We start from the raw sequence: 17963 nt of genomic DNA, 5'->3' as shown, positions 1-17963 counted from the left end.
TAAGAACAGTAATAATATGAGCAAGGCACTGGTTCACTGTACACCAGATGTGGAGACTGAACTGCAAACAGACCAGCCGAATTCTTACAACTAATATGCTAGCTCTTCTGTGCAAGAGGCCATTTGGTGTTTGAAAATGCCAATTCATTGCATCCCATTTTCCACCTCTCCTGCCACTTTCTTTGTATCAGAGTCATCGCACTTAGAGAATCCTCACACTTTTTCCCTAATCTCTCAAGGAAGCCACTTTGGTTTGAATATGGATTATCCTAAAGCTCTAGGTTTCCAATTGGCTATTGCACAGGTTCGTGCAATGCTGGAACTTCCCATCTATAAGCTACAAAGCCACTGGTTGTCATTACCTCACCGACCCATCAAACTTTTCAAAGTTAGCCAAGCCACCGCAGCATGTGCCAGCCTAAAAACAAGCTTTGAACAACTGGGACTATTCTAAGAAATTGCCCCCAATTTCTCCTCTTTTTCCTCCTTATATTAATTTTCCCATCTTTCTGGTTTCTGGATTCCTGGCTCTGTGCTTCTTACCAGGGCTGACCTTAAGTCTAGTTTACCCATCTCACCTTCACCACCTTGGGCAAGAAAATCCCTGATTCACCCTCAGTCCAGAGGGACTCCCGGTGGTGTGTAGCAAAAGGAGTTCCTCTGTTGTCTCACTTGCCGGTGTTCTCATTCTTTCTCTCTGTATCTCTGTCTCTGTCTCTCTCTCTTTCTCTCTCTCTCTCTCATCCACTCACCTTCTGTGACCTATATCCGTGCATGCTGCAGGGAGAGGTGGTGGTTCACTGTGTCTCTCTGGTTTGGAGCAGGAAGAGAACAGCTTCCAGGCTGCAAAAATCCTGAACCCGCCCCCTGCCCCCCCCCCACACCTTTCCTAAAGGACAAAGAGCTTGTTCATGCACACTGCAAAGAGAATAAGAGATCCATACAGCCTTCTCTCTCCTCCTCCCCCACTTTCTGCATCCAAGGGAGAACAGTCCAGAGCTTTGTTCTTTGGTCTTTGGAGTTTCAAGCCTGCTCTGTGGGGGCTACATTTGCACTGAATGTAAATATTCATTAATGTATTTAATTCCCATCCTGAGTATCTTTCTGTTTCATTATTGTCTGTCTAGTGGGCTGAGACTGAAGCTGACTTTTTCTGTATATCTTCCTGGTCCAGCATCACATATAAATGGGCACTTAATAAGTGATTTTGGTCATGATGGCATAATTAAATCTTTTTGTATTGGAAATTACACATGACTTGACTCGGGGGCTGGTCTAGTCTAATTGTGTTTGTGTTCATTTTCTTGCTTTTTCCTTTATCTTGCCTAATCCTGTCTTAGCAAAGTGGGCTTTAAATTCCAAGGAAGCTCACGTGGGATTTCAGTCCCAATTCCCTTATGTTGGCTGACCAAGGGCAAGGAATTAAAAATATGTATATATATGATCCGCCTGGAGTGGGCATAGAGTGATCTGGCCTTTAACGTATTCAAACCACTAATGCTGTCATTCCTAGGCAAAATGTCTTGTCTTCAAGGAAAGCTTTTATGCCTTGGAAAGACTCCAGCTTCTCACTCTTACTGAAAGAACAGATCCAGCTTTAAGAGGCAATGCCTATTGTCTGGAGGAGAAAACAGCCCTATGCGTTAGTCTGATCTGGAGGCTGTAGAAAAGGACATGGGAACTCTACCCTTAACACCAAATTTACATGTTCCCCAAAGACACAGTAGCATGACACCCACTCAAAGTCAGGGACAGACATGGCCACCCAGAAAAAAAGGCCATTTAAATGGGTGACTCCATGGTACCAGGCTTCTCTCTGACATTAAAGATAAGCATTGCTATCATTTTCCAAGGTTTGCTTCTGTCCTGTGTCTAACACGGCAGCCACTGGCCACATGTGGCTGTTAAAATGTAAATTAATGAAAATTAGATTAAATGTAAAATCCATTTCCCTGATCAAACTAGTCACATTTCAAGTGCTCCAATAACATGTGGCTAATGGCTATGTTTTGGTCGGTACAGACACAGAACATTTCCACCATCACAGAAAGTTTGGACAGGGCTGGTCTACCTTAGAGTGCATTGAAATAAATCTGTGCATTACAGACTGGAATTTGGTGGGGTTTATACCTCAGCTAGTACCCCAGGGTGTAAATTATGAGTTGGGTGGTTACCTGTCAAAGAGCCACAGGCATAGAGAGGCTCCAGGACAAGCCATTGTAGCCTGGAAAATTCTGGCAAGAGGCCAACTCGGCCTGAGTCCCTTGGAGGTGGAGCTTTCTGATGCGGTTCAATTCAGATCCCACACAATAGTAAAACCTGCAGCTTCCGAGGATGCCCGCAGCCAAACATGGGGCTGATTGGGGTGAGGGCATTGGTAAGCTCTCTGCCATTCGGTCTTGGAACCTGCTTTTGTTATTTCTTCACATTTTCTATAATGATATTTCCTTTTTTGCATTCCACACATTCAAGGAATGTGATGAATAGTTCAATAGAAATTCAGAGAGATGGTATTTCTTGAGCTCACAACCAATGGCTCTGTGGCAAGAAAGGGGTGAGAAAACTTGGCTTTGGCCTAATTGAGTTTACCAGTCCCCCGTGATAAATTATTTCTTCCAGTCTAGATCCCCGTTTATTTTTTAAAAAGATTTTATTTATTTATTCATTCATGAGACACCCAGAGAGAGAGAGAGAGAGAGAGAGAGACAGGCAGAGATACAGGCAGAGGGAGGAGCAGGCTCCATGCAGGGAGCCCGAGGTGGGACTCGATCCCAGGACTCCAGGACCACACCCTGGGCCAAAGGCAGGCGCTCAACCGCTGAGCCACCCAGGTGTCCCTAGACCCCCTTTTAAATACAAACATACTACCTGAGCAGAGAAACGCAGCGAGCATGCAACCCTGGATGACACACCAGCGTAGCTTAACGCATCAGATCTCGGTGGAGGAGCAAGGCCCAGGGAGAATTATGCGGGGAACAAATAAAGCTTAATGAAGAAGCAACAGAGAAAGGTCTGTGCTGTTTGTCGGTAACTCTTCTCGAAGGAGACTTGGGAATCTATCCTTTCTTTCCCCTGTGGTTCCCTTAACAGCTGCCGTGTCAAAGCACAAATGATTCCTCAAGACTCTGAATTAATAGGCTCCCTTCTATTCACTTTTTACCCTCCTCAACTGCCCTCGTCTGCAGCTTCCCCTCCGCTCGCTGTGCCCACTGGAGTCGGCGAGGAGGACAGGGGGCTCCTGTGGCTCAGGCTGGCCCCCTTCCAGCGCCAACCTCTGTGCCCAGCGTTAGCTACGCTTCCTTAAGAATACTTCGCCATCTCGAATTTCCCTCACCAGGCTTTCAATTCCTGGCGACCTTCTTTCACTCCTCCCTCCCTGTACAGCAGGTGGAATCCTCATTAAAAAAAAAAAAAAAAAAAAAAAAAAAAAAAAAGATGGGCTCTTTAAGGAACAATTTCAGAAATCAAATCATTTGCTGTGAAATCGGCAGCCTCTGTTTGCCAGGGCTCCCCATGACGCCGGATCCGTGGCTCTGTCGCATCAAGATCTCCATTATCCTCCCTGCGAGCAAACAGTAACCACTTTCTACTGCTTCTCAGAAGAGGAAAGGTTCTTCTTGAAAGTGACACTAAGGGGCTGTGGGTGCCGGCTCCGAGCTGTGCGCCTCCGCGCGCCCCTCTATTTGGATCAGAGGGGACGTGCCTGCGGAGATCCTCTCGGTGGGGAGGACGCGGGCAGTCTGCGGCGCCTTGGCCAGCCTTCAAGAAGGAGCTCGAGCCTCGTCTTTTTCCTCCCGGCTCCTCTCCCTGCCGGGTCGAAGCCTGGGACTCCGCTCTGGCCCAGCCGGGGGGGGGGGGGGGGGGGGGGGGGGGGGGGGGGGGGACAGGAGACCCCGGTCCTCGGAGGCTGCGCAGGCCTGCAGCGGGCCCGGAGAGCGAGATTCGAGCGCAGTTTACCCCCCACGCTACTAGCACCTCTCTCCTGGTTCCCCCGGGAAGGAGCTGCTCCCGGCCAAAGAGGGTGGCGAGGTTGAGCAGGGATGCCCAAGGGGGTTCACATCCCACTTCTCACTTCTGCGCTGCAGTGCCCCGTTTCCACACTAGGGAAATCGCAGGTTAACCGAGGGGCCAGGGATGTGAGCCAGGCTGCCCCAAACACAATGGCTTTCTCCTCCGCGTTGCTTAAGTCACGTTTTCTGAGCCTTGGCTAAACACAGTGTAGCTCACTCTGTGCTGAACAACTCAACAGACATGATCACTGATGCTAATAAAATCAGTATTTGAAAGAAGGCTTAAGAGGTTTTACGAAATACATCCATACTCATAGACTTGCAGCTGTTAGACTGCAATAAATAATTTGGAGACTGGTGGCTTGTCACTATTAACACAAGGAAGCCCCTTTGTAATGGTCAGTAACTGCCCAGAAAAGGATTCTTTTATTTTTAATATTTTATTTGTTTATTCATGAGAGAGACAGAGAGAGAGGCAGAGACATAGGCAGAGGGAGAAGCAGGCTTGCTGCAGGGAGCCCGATGTGGGGACTCGATCCCAGGACTCCAGGATCACGCCCTGGGCCGAAGATAGGTGCTAAACCGCTGAGCCCCCCGGGGTATCCCCAGGATTCTTTTTTTTTCCTTAGCCCCGATCCTATTACTTTGGATCCTTTTGCTTTTCATTTTAAAGGCTAACAAAGAGCATGACATATCAACTTATCAGGCGTGTGCTTCAGGTTACTGAACCTACCACAAAGGCCTTGAAACTATGACCTGCATTTCACCTCTCCTTGCCGCCCAACAGAGTCCTGTAGTCCCCCCCCCCCCCACCAGACTCGGCAATGCACACCTGCAGCATCCCCAGCCTTCTTAGCGTGCAGGGCAGAAGCATCATGCTCATGGCTGGATTCCTAATCGTATTCCCCTTTCTTCAAGAAAGCAGTGAAACCTCTTCCTTGTACCATGAAGAGCAGAATAAGTGCTTCTTTACCTCTTGCTCTTCTTCGTGACAGAGGAATCTGAATGTCACACAGAAAATTAAGCCAAAGGATCGTAACTTGAAGCCAGTTGGACTTCTTGTAGTACTCTTCGTGCTGGTCAGTCTGTCTGCTTTCCCCACCAACAGACCGGGTCTTAGTGCAGGTTCCCCCAGAAGACCTTGAGATAAGGGCCAGAGTACAAGTGGTTGCTTTAGGAAGTGATCCCTAGAAACACCCACACAGGAGTGGGGAAGTGAGCCAGAGAAAAACAAGGCAGCCAATAAAAAGGTCCATTATCAAGCAACCCACACTAAGCTTCATGCAGTGGGGACCTACAGAAGCTAGCGTAGGGGGAGATGGAAGCAGGCTGTTCACACACCCACTCCCGTCAATCATGACTGAGGGCTGCTCATAGGACCATTCATTCCCAGTACTTCTGGAATGCCCTGTATGCAGCCTAGTAGGCTGTGACAGCCAGAGAAAGATCTCAGGTGACCAAGCACACAGGCCAACAATGGTAAGCGGGACCTGTGTGCACTGGAGTAGCAAAGTCAAGGTTACAGGGAGAGCATGTAAACTGCAAGCCCCCTTGCTTTCCTGTGCATCCTCATTGTGCCCGGTGCTGCCTAGCCACTCAACACTCAACATATCCCTGTTGTCTAGCTAGACTTGGTGCCCTGTGTTACCACATCCTCCACTCCATCATAACCAGTATTTTTTCCCTCTGTGAAAAGGGAATGCATTTTACCAGTCAGTTCTCCATTCTCAATACTAATGTACAAAAGAAGAAAGTAAGAAATGCCTAATGGGGCTATGGTGCAGGGGCGGGAGGGGAGTGGGAGGAACAACGCTAGAACCCTTCATTTGAGCACCATTATTTACGGCCATCATTTTCTGTTCATTACAGGTAAGATTGCTGAGATTTTCTCCGTTCTGCTTTACAGTAAATGTTTTCCAGGAGTAATCACCTACACCACCATCAGGACTGAAATAGTGGTAGAAGCAATAACTGACTGTGTCTTGCCTTCCTCCTCGGGCCCTTACTAACAAGCTGCCCTGGCAAGAGAAATGCTTTTCAATAGCCTAGAAAAATTTAAGCCCCAGATAGAACAAGTTAATATGAAGGTGAAGGAAGGTGTAAGCTAGGGCCAGCTCCACACTTAATTCCCAGCCCCCAGGGGACGTGGTGGGCACAGCGAAATACTATAGTTTTGCTACAAATATGGCCACTCCTTCATTATTCCCAAACAGAGGCCCAGTGCCCAGTGTTCACCCCACCGTCCCCAGGCCACCATTGCCATACGACACCAGCTGCTGCGACTATCATCTCTGCCGGAACACTGACCTCCCTCCTCCGGCAAAGTACCATGTCCTCCACATAATCCTTCCTCTCAAGAGTGCCTGTTTCAGCTAATCCTCAGCATCTGTAGAAACAACCCAAGAAGGTCAAATCCCCTGTGGCTCTGGCTTGCATGCTCTTCTGTTACAAGGAAGTGTAGTATTAAAAAACACCGAACAGAAGAGACAGACCAAGCAAGACTGGGAGAGATGGTTTACAGGAAAAAAGAGAGAGAGAGAACTCCTCTCTCCCTCCCAGCTCCTCCACGGCAGAAGGATGACATCACTTCACAGGCAATACCTAGACCACTTGAATTCTGTTTCCCTGGAAAGTCAAAGCACCATGGGATCTCTTTCACCTGACCTTTTACTGACCAAAGTTCTCTTTTAATGAAACAGTACATCTTCCATATTTCGGTAACTGACACATTCAATTGATGGTGCTCAGGTGGTGGAGTCTCTGATGTGGCTGCTGATCAGGGGGTTCCAGATCTGCCTGCCAAAGGAAGGAAAGGCTATTCCCCTGGCCGTTGGTGGTGCTGTTGGACGGTGGCCCTCCACTGTCATCCTTCTCCGAGGATTGCTTGTGCTAAAGTAAACTACCTCGCCCATGGTCTGCTTCCTTCCAGGGGTAACCTGCATCAGCTATTTGGTAAATGCACAGAATACAAAGGCTGGATCCCCTCACTTCAATTCAAGACAATGCTGAAAGGCCATCCAAGGCTCACAGCTCCCCCAGGAGATGGGCTGTTTCACTAAAGCTGCATTACAGATCGACTCCCTCCCCTGTTCATTCCTGCTTCCTTCCCCTTCTTTTGTTAATCCCAAGGGCTCTCCCTCATGAACTTCCCGAATGTTAATTTCCATCGCATAATCTGCTTCCTGGGGAAGCCAGTGTATAACAGGTACTTAGACCCTTGTAATACAGATTACACACAATGAAAAAAATTCATGTTTTGCATATTTTATTGTGCAGCGCTGCTTTGGAAATTGCTAATCAATATATGTCCATGATCTCTTAATCAGAATATTTGATTAATTAAAGGGCCTTAATTCTCAACCATGTCGGTGTAACAAGCAGGCCTGAAGTCAGGGCTAGTGGGCAAATGGAAATAGGTAATAAATTAAATCACACTTCTTGTTTTCCATATTAACAGATAATAGTAATAGCAGTGGTTAACAAGATATATTAAGGGCTTACTATGTGGCAGATATGGTTCTTAACAGTTTGTATGATTTCATTGAAATTTCACAGCAACTCTGTGAAATGCATACAATTATTGCCTTCTACTATAGAGATGAGGAAGCTGAGGCATAGAGAAAGCACACGACTCCCATAAGTGAGGCAGCCTGGATTTGGAATTAAGGCAGTCATACTTGAGAACCCAAAGTCTTATTGCTTCCAGTATATCTGCTTCCCTAATTTAAAAAAAAAAACAACTTTATTGATGTTTAGTCAAGTCTGATGTGGTCAAAGTCGATGACTATTGAAAGGAAGCTTTACCTTACTCAAGAAATGTCAGGTAGGCTGAAAATGCAACATCCCAAACCAGCCTGTGGGGCTGTTGAATCCTACTAGAGAAATGACCTCCATAGCACAAACCAGTTTCTTACATCAGCTGGGCCCTCATCACCCACTAGAAACAACTGTGTCTGAGCTCGACCAGCTGTCTCTGCCATTCCTCGTATCTGTAGTCTGGAACTTTCTTTTTTTTTTTTTAATTTTTATTTATTTGTGATAGTCACAGAGAGAGAGAGAGAATGAGGCAGAGACACAGACAGAGAGAGAAGCAGGCTCCATGCACCGGGAGCCCGACATGGGATTCGATCCCGGGTCTCCAGGATCGCGCCCTGGGCCAAAGGCAGGCACCAAACCGCTGCGCCACCCAGGGATCCCCGGAACTTTCACCATTAATCCAGCATCGCCAACTTCACAGCTTCTCCCTTTGTTAGGAGTTAGTTGGGCAGATAGGTCATCAGGGCCGGGGTGTCCAACAAGAAAATATGGAGTCAGGACAGCTAAGATAAAAAAGCACTGACGTCCCATTTTGCTGCTTAGACAGGACCACACTGACATTCTGCTTTGCAGCCTTTGCAGAAATGACTTCAGCAAAACGACCTAAAATAAGGCAATTAACCACAAAGCATTTGTCAATATCACAGGCAAGGGATAGTTAAGACCTAAGCCCCCAGATGTCAACAAAAACAAAAGACCAGGGGCACCTGGGTGGCTCAGTTGGTTAAGCGTCTACCTTCAGCTCAGGTCATGATATCAGGGTCCTGGGATGGAGCCCCGAATTGGGCTCCATGCTCAGCGGGGTCTGCTTCTTTCTTTCCCTCTGCCTCTCCACCCCCTCCCCGCTCTTGTGCTCTGTGTCTTTCTCTATCAAATAAATAAATAAAATCTTAAAAAAAAAGACCATTAGCGTGTGGATGTTAACTTAATCAGGTAGACAGATATTGACCAAAGCCCTGATTGGCACGACTCAGCAGCTCCCCTACCCCCAATTTCTTAAGATAGTTCCACAGAAGAGCTCATAAAAAACCCTTAAAGGTAAAAACTCCACGGGCAACCCTTTCGGGCCCCCCTCCCTCTCTGAGAGCTTTATACTTTTGCTCAATAAACTTTGCTTTGCTGCCCACCACTCTTCGTGTGGTCCACCTCTTCAAATCTTCAAAGCAGTGTGACCAAGAACTGAGGGCACTAAAGGGACAAAAATTCTGTAACACCTTCACTCCCAGTAATGACCTTGCCTCTACTTCACAGCAAAAATGAGCCAACAATTAAGAACCACCTCAATGTTTCCTTCCCCATCTACAACATGTCTTTGTACATTTGGCCTTATCTTAGAAGATGGCCCTCTGTCCTCAGCCTGATCTCATCACATGTTTGAACCCCATCTCCACCTCCATCCTATTCAAGAATTTATTACATCAACATATTATAGCCACTACTCAGAAATACCATTACTTTGGTATGTATCCTTCCAGTTTCTTTATACATAGACACCATATTGATTTAAAAAAAATAGTATGTTTTCTTACTCTTTTCCAAATGTTTTCACATATATTCTTCCAAACGTTGTATGTAATGGCTACCTAGTTGTGGTAGATGTGATGGCTATGACATTCATTCCACTCTCTCTCTTTTGTATCTTGCTGAGATCAGCAACTGGAAAGCTAAAAACTACATTTTCTAGACTCCCTCGCAACTAAGATTTTTGGCTACGATTAAGGTTACTAGTCCAATGCACTCATATGAGGTTTGAAAGATGGAAGTGAGGGAGAACCCTTGCCCATGAGTCTCCTGCTGTTTGGGCTGGCAAGCTCAGGCATGGAAGCATTTGAGGGCTTTTTTTTCCTCCAGTATCTGTAGTAGAAAGCCCCAGTGTCTGGTCACAATCAGAAGAGCCAAGGCAGCCTTCAAGGTGCATGGAGGAGGAGAACTATTGCAGTCAGGGTGGTCACCAAAGGTTTCCCAGAGGAAGCAGCAGTTGTGTAAAGACCTGAATGAGATAAGTAAATAAAACATGTACAGACCTTGTGGAAAACACTGCAGGCAGAAAGAACTACAAATGCGAAACCCTGAGGTAAGAATCAGTGTGGTTAGAAGAGATCTAAGGATCGGGAGAGTAGTAGGAGATCAGATCAGAGAGACAGAGGGGGCTAAATCATTTATAGCCTCATAAATCATCATAAGGCATATGGATTTTATTCAGAGTGGGTTGGGAAGCCATTGGAAGGTTCTTCCATATGTAGGGGCATGAAAACTGAGCAGAATGATGATATGCCTAGCTAAGTATGTAAGATTAAAGAAATGAGTATCTGGGCATGAGAATTAGTCAATCAAAGATGTAGAAGCAGGAGGCTGGGTAAGTTGCAAGGTCAGGAACCATTAGTTATTCATGTGGAAGGCACCAAATGTTATTGAAAGGGTAATCCAGAAACCCATCATTCAAGGCCGAAACCAGTTCTGTCCTTTTCCATTCAATAAAGTACGGACCACCTATTTTATACCAACTACTCCTTTATTCAAACATTCACCAAGTACTTGTTGATATTTACTAGTTCGGTAGATGTGGAGGAAACAAAAAGTACAAAGAAGAGTAAGACGAACTTGCCTTTGAGAAGTTTCATTGTCTACAAGCAAGGGATCACCTCCCAAGAGCTGTAACAGTAATTTGCACTAGAATGGTAACTAAGGTTACCAAAGAAAATAGGAGACTGCCCTTAACTCTGAATTTAGATAAACAATGAATACTTGGAAGTGTATGTCTGCCCTGAATATGGCAATGTCATAGTTAGTCTATGGGACAAAGTTACACTACTTAAGTATTTGTTCTTTATATGAAAGCAAATGTAACTGGGGGTCCTGTACCTTCGTTTGCTAAATCTGGCAACTATAGGTAGCAGGTACAAGGGTCTTCAAACTGGTACATACCTTGGGAGCACATGGGAACTTTTCATGATATGGACACCATGTCAGATCTCGATTTTTCCAAGTGTGATCTTCCCAGGAACAGGCTTGTGATGGAAGTTATGTCTGCTCTTGACTTCATTTTCACAGTGGTCAATCTCTTGCTTTATAGAAGGAAGGGGTACCTCTCCCTTCCTGAGTAGGACTCTGGTGCATTGTGCACCAAAATGCCAAAGGTACAATTCAATATAACTGGTGTTGGCATTAAAAAAAAAAAGAGGATTCTTAAGATTTGGTCACCAAACCTTTGCAAGTCAAGTGGTTCCAGCTATTATCAGATTATTGAGTTCTCAGCTGATAGATCAGTTAAGATTATTTTTGAAAATAGATTTCCATGTGATTTTTCGGTATCTAACTTGGAAGGAGTTCAAACAACTGAGTAAAATTACTGTAACAAACCCCTTCCTTTCATCTTATTTATGGCTGACACTATTTTAGAAAAAATAAGAATAAACTCCTACTAAGCCCTATTTCATTTTGGCAATAAAAGAAACTCACCCATAAATATATGAAATATTATTGTGAAGATCCCCATTTGCTGTATTAGGAAATGTATTTTTGATAAAAATTTACATTTTATGTTTAATGATTATCAAAATTTGTAGTATATTTATGTTATTTTAATCAGTTGGGAACAACTAATTTTTATAACAATGACTCATTCCAGAAGATGTTTGTAAACACCGAGAGTCTTGTAATCATAGGAAATAAAAATAATAATAATAATGTTAATTTATATATATTCCATGGTGGGAGACTATAATACAGTGGTTAATAAAATTCTTTCAAAAGCAAAAATATATCACATTGGAATAAAATCCTGCAAGGGAAGCAGGATGGAATGAGGGGCTCAAAGGAGATAAAGGGAAGAGGTCAAATTTCTGTTAAAGAGCTTATCTGTGTATTTTTTAAAGGAGGATGGTGGGTATCGAATCACTATGAGATTTAGACTCCTTTGGATAATACTGAATGTTCTCCCAAGCCCAACCCCTGAATGTTGAAACCCAATCCCCAACATGATGGTGTTTGGAGGTGGAGCCTTTGGGAGGTGATTAGCTCCTGAGGGCAGAATGCTTGTGAATGGGATCAGTGGCCTCATAAAGGAGACCCCAGGGAGCTCCCTCCTGCCTTAAGTCCTGTGAGGACATAGCAAAACGGTGGTCGTGGTTGTCTGTGAAGCAGGAAGTGGGCTCTCTTACCAGACATCTAATCTCCCAGCACCTTGATCTTGGACTTGTCAGCCTCCAGGACCCCGAGAAATAAATTTCTGTTGTTTATAAGCTACTCAGTCTCTGGTGTTTCGTTAGAGCAGCCCAAAGAAACTAAGACACATTCAAAAGAGAGATGCTAAGAGTTTCCTTTCCAAATGTCAATTAAGTGTAATATACCACAAATGACATCCTTTGCAGGGTTTAAGTTTTAAGATACAAAATTTTACATGGCGACCTCGAAAGGTCCTAGGGGCCACATTGCTTTTATTGAAATGGTTTTTATTTTAAGAGGCAGGCAAAAATTTAAAAAGTTTGAGGAGAACTAGGGGTGGTGGAAGGGGAGGAGGGCGGGGGGTGGGAGTGAATGGGTGACGGGCACTGGGGGTTATTCTGTATGTTAGTAAATTGAACACCAATAAAAAATAAATTAAAAAAAATTAAAAAAAAATAAAAAGTTTGAGGACCACTTGCCAGGTACAGAGGTCTGGGCTAGGGCAGGGAGTGGGCATCTCAGCCTCATGGAGCTAATAATGCTCAGCTTGCTTAATGTCTCAGGTTCTAAAAAATGAACTATCTTTATAGCATCTGTCCTTCAGAAGGGGATCTAAAAAAAAGTTCTGCTTTGAAGGGACTCTCGTAGAGGCTAAAGGTCTGGTTTAGGGGCAGTGGACAAGGATGGATGTGCGGCATTGCTCCAGGTAGGAAAATGAATGCAGTCGGACACCCCAAGAATGAATGCTGAAATTCAGCTCGTGTTCTTCCCAACAAGTCTTGGGCCTCAGCACAGAGCTACTTCCACTTAGAGGAAGGGGCATCTTTATTTTGGACAAATGACCTGATAAGGCTAGGGAGAGCCATAGTTAGGTCCCTGTCCACGGGGTGGGGGGAAGGTGTAACAAACACATTTCTCAAAACATGTAGACACCTGGTTGATTCCTGAAGATGCCGAGTTGGCATGCTTCTGCAAACGAGAGAAACTAGCAAGGATGCTGTAGCACCTCTGGAGGAGTATAAAAACTAAAAGAGAAATTATTCCTCTCTTTGTACCAAATGGAATGTGTCCCCAGCTGGGACATGGTGTGCAGCTCTGATCAGAGCTCTCAAGAAGTACCTAAAGGTCCAGAAGGAGGTGCAAGAAAACAAAATGCTCCAGGTGAGGAGGTGAAGCAGGATCCTGAATGAACAATTCCTCAAGGGAGATGAGGTTGACAAGCATTCCTTAGGCTGGTCAATTTTAGCCACAACAATGGAGCATAACTCTATTGGTTATTCTGTCTTTCAGCACTGGCAAGAGCTTGGATATCCGATATAATAGCAGGGCATGAATGGTGGAGCAGATTACTTAGATTTAAGACAGAACCCTGAGTACATTTATATTTGGCTTGTACACATTTAAACACCTCTAGTTTATAGCAGTTTCAAACAAGTTCCAACTACTCGCCGGTCTCACGGTAGTGATCCTGAGGCTGAGTGTGTCCCAGGATTTTAGTAAAACAGCTCTGAGGTTTTTTTTTTGTTTTTGTTTTTGTTTTTGTTTTTTGTTTTTTGTTTTTTGTTTTTTCCCCTTGTGGCTTTCCAATTCTCAAGATCAGCGGTAAACCCAGCGCTGGCCAAGCTGGGCAAAGCCAGTCATCAGATCGCTCTGTGTCTCACAGAAACTGCCTCTTCCCTACATGGTTTAGGCTTTCCCACTGGGTCATCCAGACAAACACGGAAAAAAGGCTGAGAGTCACTTTCTTAAAACCCTGGGAATGGCTGCAGGAACACAGCTGTGGGATTCTCGAGCAGTTTTTATCTCGATGGTGAGCAGCATCCCTCCTGCCTCTAGAGCTGGCTTGTGTAGGCTTAGCTGGTTGACATCATGTTGGCAGCTTGAAATTGGCCATGGTGGAAGCATTTATACCGTGAAACTTGCCAAATGTTACAACTCGGGGCTTTCTTTCTTTCTTTTTTTTTCAATTTTTCTGAAAGCCAGTTGTTAAACATATATCAGCACAGTGCAGATTCTCCCCCAGGAGAAACTACCAGGCACTCAACAATAGTGCCAAAGGTTCCGGGGTACCTGTAAGAGGCTGCAGGTGCCCCATCATTAACTGAGCAGCAACAACCGATACTGTGATGGCCAGGGAGACAGAAGTAGCAGCCAAGGTGCCCAGCAGAGTAGATCTATATTTGGTCAAAAAGATGATCTCTTCTCCTCCTGGTAAGTTCCTGAAATTCCTATTGGCAGAGGGAAGTGGATATTTTTGCGGGACCCGAAGGCCTTAAGTCAAATTGGGGCAGGGTTGGGAAGGGAGCAGGACAAAGTGAAATCTAGATTCATCTTATCAATGTAACACAAGTCATTAAAGAAAAAAATATCTAAACCTTGGTAATAAAATCCTTTCAGTGCCATATTGGAACAAGTTTCCCAAGGACTGTTTACTTATCTATAGGAATGTGCCTTTGTTTGACTTTGCTATTTACTCTTAATTACTGGTTCACATCCTGTGAAGTTATATGTTAACTTGATATAGATCTTTTCCAGGAACGATGCAAATAATTTCTATCCAGTTGAAAAGGAAATCCGAAGGTTATGGCTTTTCTCTGTCCTGGAGGTTATAAATCCATTTTATATCTGATAGCAATTTATTTTAATATCTCTTTAAATGCCTAGAAATACTCAGGCCCTCAAAAATGTTCTTTCAACCAGCTTTTATCATGTTACCAGTTCTCTCGTTAAGGGGTTAATATATCTTCAACATGTATTCATACCATATGCATATGAGTCGGGTTTTTAACTTTTTGAAAATTAGACTTTGACAGCGTAAGTAGGCTTTGATAAGGTAAAAGGAGTTCATCTCAGCTGATCCAAGGGATAAATGTAATTTGGAGTCATGTCGTGGAGAGCTACAAGGACCGTTGGACAAATTAATAGAATTTCTGCTCTTTGTCATCCTATGTGGGGGGGCCCAGCTCCCTAAGGAATACAGAAGACAGTGGCCAGGTTTGGTGGGATTATAGAGTTGCCATAAATCATTAGTACTGTAGACAGAGTATCTCTCGCCAAACACAAGTATTGACGTCTTTAGTATCATAACGCTGAAATCTGTAGGGGGGACAAGATTCATGTGTATTTGAATTGTTAAGCTATCATTCAGTTTGTGTCTGGAAACGTCTTGAACGACAGTGTCTCACATAACCTCCAAAACCAATCACTCTTTATAAACGGATTTGCTTGACTGCAGAAGCCCTGAGAACAACCTCCATTGTGCTTGGCTTTTTTTAAAAAAAACTTTTTTTTTTTTTTTTAATTTTCACCAACACTTCCCTGGCAGGCAGCCGTTCTAAGCACACGAAGTGCGTCTGTAACTCTGCTGTAATGCGTGTGAGGCTCACAAAAGGCAGCGGGCGGAGAAGCAAAGCTGGTGACAATCTCACAGCGCTGTCTCCCTTTCGCCCTTCTTTCTACAAGCTGTTGACAAGGATGGATGGCTTTCGCTGTAATCTGCTAAAGCCCACTCCATGTACAAGGGTGTCTGAGGCTCCTGTGCAGCGTCTCCCTCCATCACGCACATCCTGAGGAGTGACAAACAGTGGAATCCCTGGAAACATCCCATTCCGACCTGGGTGACAGGGAGTCCCAGCTCACATGCTCTTGCTATCCCACCTAATGCAAAGCGCAGTGTTTCGTGTCTGAGGGCTGACACGAAGCTTGCTTCACACATGGCTTCCGCAAGGACCCAGTCCCATGGAGAAGCTGGACCTGCTGGGGTGGCTCCCTGCGGCATCCACCCCCACGCAGGATGGTGGGCCCATCTCCTTCTGTGCCAGAAGCTGGGACTTTCTCTCTTTTTAAATCTCTTTGCAAAAGCTTTGAAAATCAAACTACTGCGTGCCAGGATATGATGCTAGCAGAGATTTGTCACTGGTCTCCCTCCCCGCAGCACCCCCCCCCACCCCGGCTTGTGCTGGTGACTCTGGATTAGTGCCCAGGAGCCCTGACTCTACATCTTGGCTAGGGGAGAGGCCAGATGAGCACATAGTTTCTGGTGAGTTGAGCCAGCGGGAAGAATGCTATATATTCCTGATGCTTTTGTTTCCTTTGCCTTCATAGATGTATCTTGATGTCTCCACATAGATGTCTCCACTGCTGCGCTAGATGGCTAGATAAGACTTTTTTTTTTCATTTTGTTTTTGTTTTTATTGAAGTTCGATTTGCCAACATATAGTGTACCACCCAGTGCTCATCCTGTCAAGTGCCCTCCTCAGTGCCTGTCACCCCGCCACCCCATCTCCCCACCCACCTCTCCTTCCACAACCCTTTGCCCATTTCCCAGAGTAGGGGACTCTCACGATTTGTCTCCCTCTCTAATTTCTCCCACTCAGTTCCCCTCCTTTCCCTTATAATCCCTTTCACAATTTCTTATATTCCCCATATGAATGAAACTATACAATGATTGTCCTTCTCTGATTGACTTACTTCACTCAGCATAATACCCTCCAGTTCCATCCACGTTGAAGCAAATGGTGGGTATTTGTCATTTCTAATGGCTGAGGAATATTCAATGTATATATAGACCACATCGTCTTCATCCATTCATCCTTCTAAGGACACCAAGGCTCCTTCCACAGTTTGGCTATTGTGGACATTGCTGCTATAAACATCGGGGTGCAGGTGTCCCGGCGTTTCACTGCATCTGTATCTTTGGGCTAAATCCCCAGCAGTGTAATTGCTGGGTCGTATGTAGGTTAGCTCTATTTTTAACTCTCTGAGGAATCTCCACACAGTTTTCCAGAGTGGCTGTACCAGTTCACATTCCCACCAACAGGGCAAGAGGGTGCCCCTTTCTCCACATCCTCTCCAACATTTGTTGTTTCCTGTCTTGTTAATTTTTGCCATTCTCACATACACAAAGATAAACTCAAAATGGATGAAAGATCTAAATGTGAGACAAGAATCCATCAAAATCCTAGAGGAGAACACAGGCAACACCTTTTTTGAACTTGGCCACAGCAATATCTTGCAAGATACATCTATGAAGGCAAGGGAAACAAGAGCAAAAATGAATTATTGGGACTTCATCAAGATAAAAAGCTTCTGCACAGCAAAAGAAATAGTCAACAAAACTCAAAGACAACCTACAGAATGGGAGAAGATATTTGCAAATGACCTATCAGATAAAGGGCTAGTATCCAAGATCTATAAAGAACTTATTAAACTCAACAGCAAAGAAACAAACAATCCAATCATGAAATGGGCAAAAGACATGAACAGAAATCTCACCAAAGAAGACATAGACATGGCCAACACGCACATGAGAAAATGCTCCACATCACTTGCCATCAGGGAAATACAAATCAAAACCACAATTAGATAATGCTTTCTATCCTAAAACCTACAGTTGAGGCCTGAGAATCCCTGAGCTGTCTCAACTGGCTTTTGCTTACTGCCCTGCCATGCCGGCCACTGCCTTTACACACACACACACACACACACACACACACACACACCAGCAGCAGCAGCACCCAGTGCTCACTCAGGAAATACAAACAACAATCGGGGATCCTAGTGGGTGAGCGTAAGCAATTGAATGAGGCAGATCTATGTAAGGACACCATCTCATGCAAATCTACAAATTATTAGATGATCGAGGATAGTAAGTCCTTTGCAAAAGATTACTTGGAAAGAAACATTATATCCCTATAACCCAAATGGTAATAATATAGTTAAAAGTTGTTAATAAAGTACTTTGTGCTGCTTTAAATTCAGTTCACAACCTCAGTTGAAAACTTTTATTTTTTTTTATTTTTTATTTTTTTTCTCAGTTGAAAACTTATTTGCACCAGCATTTATGATAAAATCTAGATGATGAGGTTTTTTTCCCCCTCCCTCAAAGACTGACACAATGATGGAATCTCAACTTAGATTTTATTCTTGGATCAATCTGTTTCGTAATGCCTGGATTTTGCACTTCGATACAAA

The 17963-nt window shown here is 44.5% G+C and overlaps 1 long non-coding RNA gene across 1 annotated transcript in view; it reads right to left on the bottom strand.

The window, feature by feature from the left end:
• LOC106558482 overlaps positions 1-867 on the bottom strand; it is a 127641-nt gene extending 126774 nt beyond the window's left edge. Inside the window, exon 1 of the long non-coding RNA XR_005385953.1 lies at positions 753-867. This is a non-coding gene — a long non-coding RNA (uncharacterized LOC106558482). The remainder of the gene's footprint in view (positions 1-752) is intronic.
• Between the last annotated feature and the right edge of the window lie 17096 nt (positions 868-17963).

Source organism: Canis lupus, chromosome X, assembly GCF_011100685.1.
Source record: "Canis lupus familiaris isolate Mischka breed German Shepherd chromosome X, alternate assembly UU_Cfam_GSD_1.0, whole genome shotgun sequence".
Classification (NCBI taxonomy): domain Eukaryota; kingdom Metazoa; phylum Chordata; class Mammalia; order Carnivora; family Canidae; genus Canis; species Canis lupus.
This window is presented reverse-complemented; position numbering and strand designations above follow the sequence as displayed.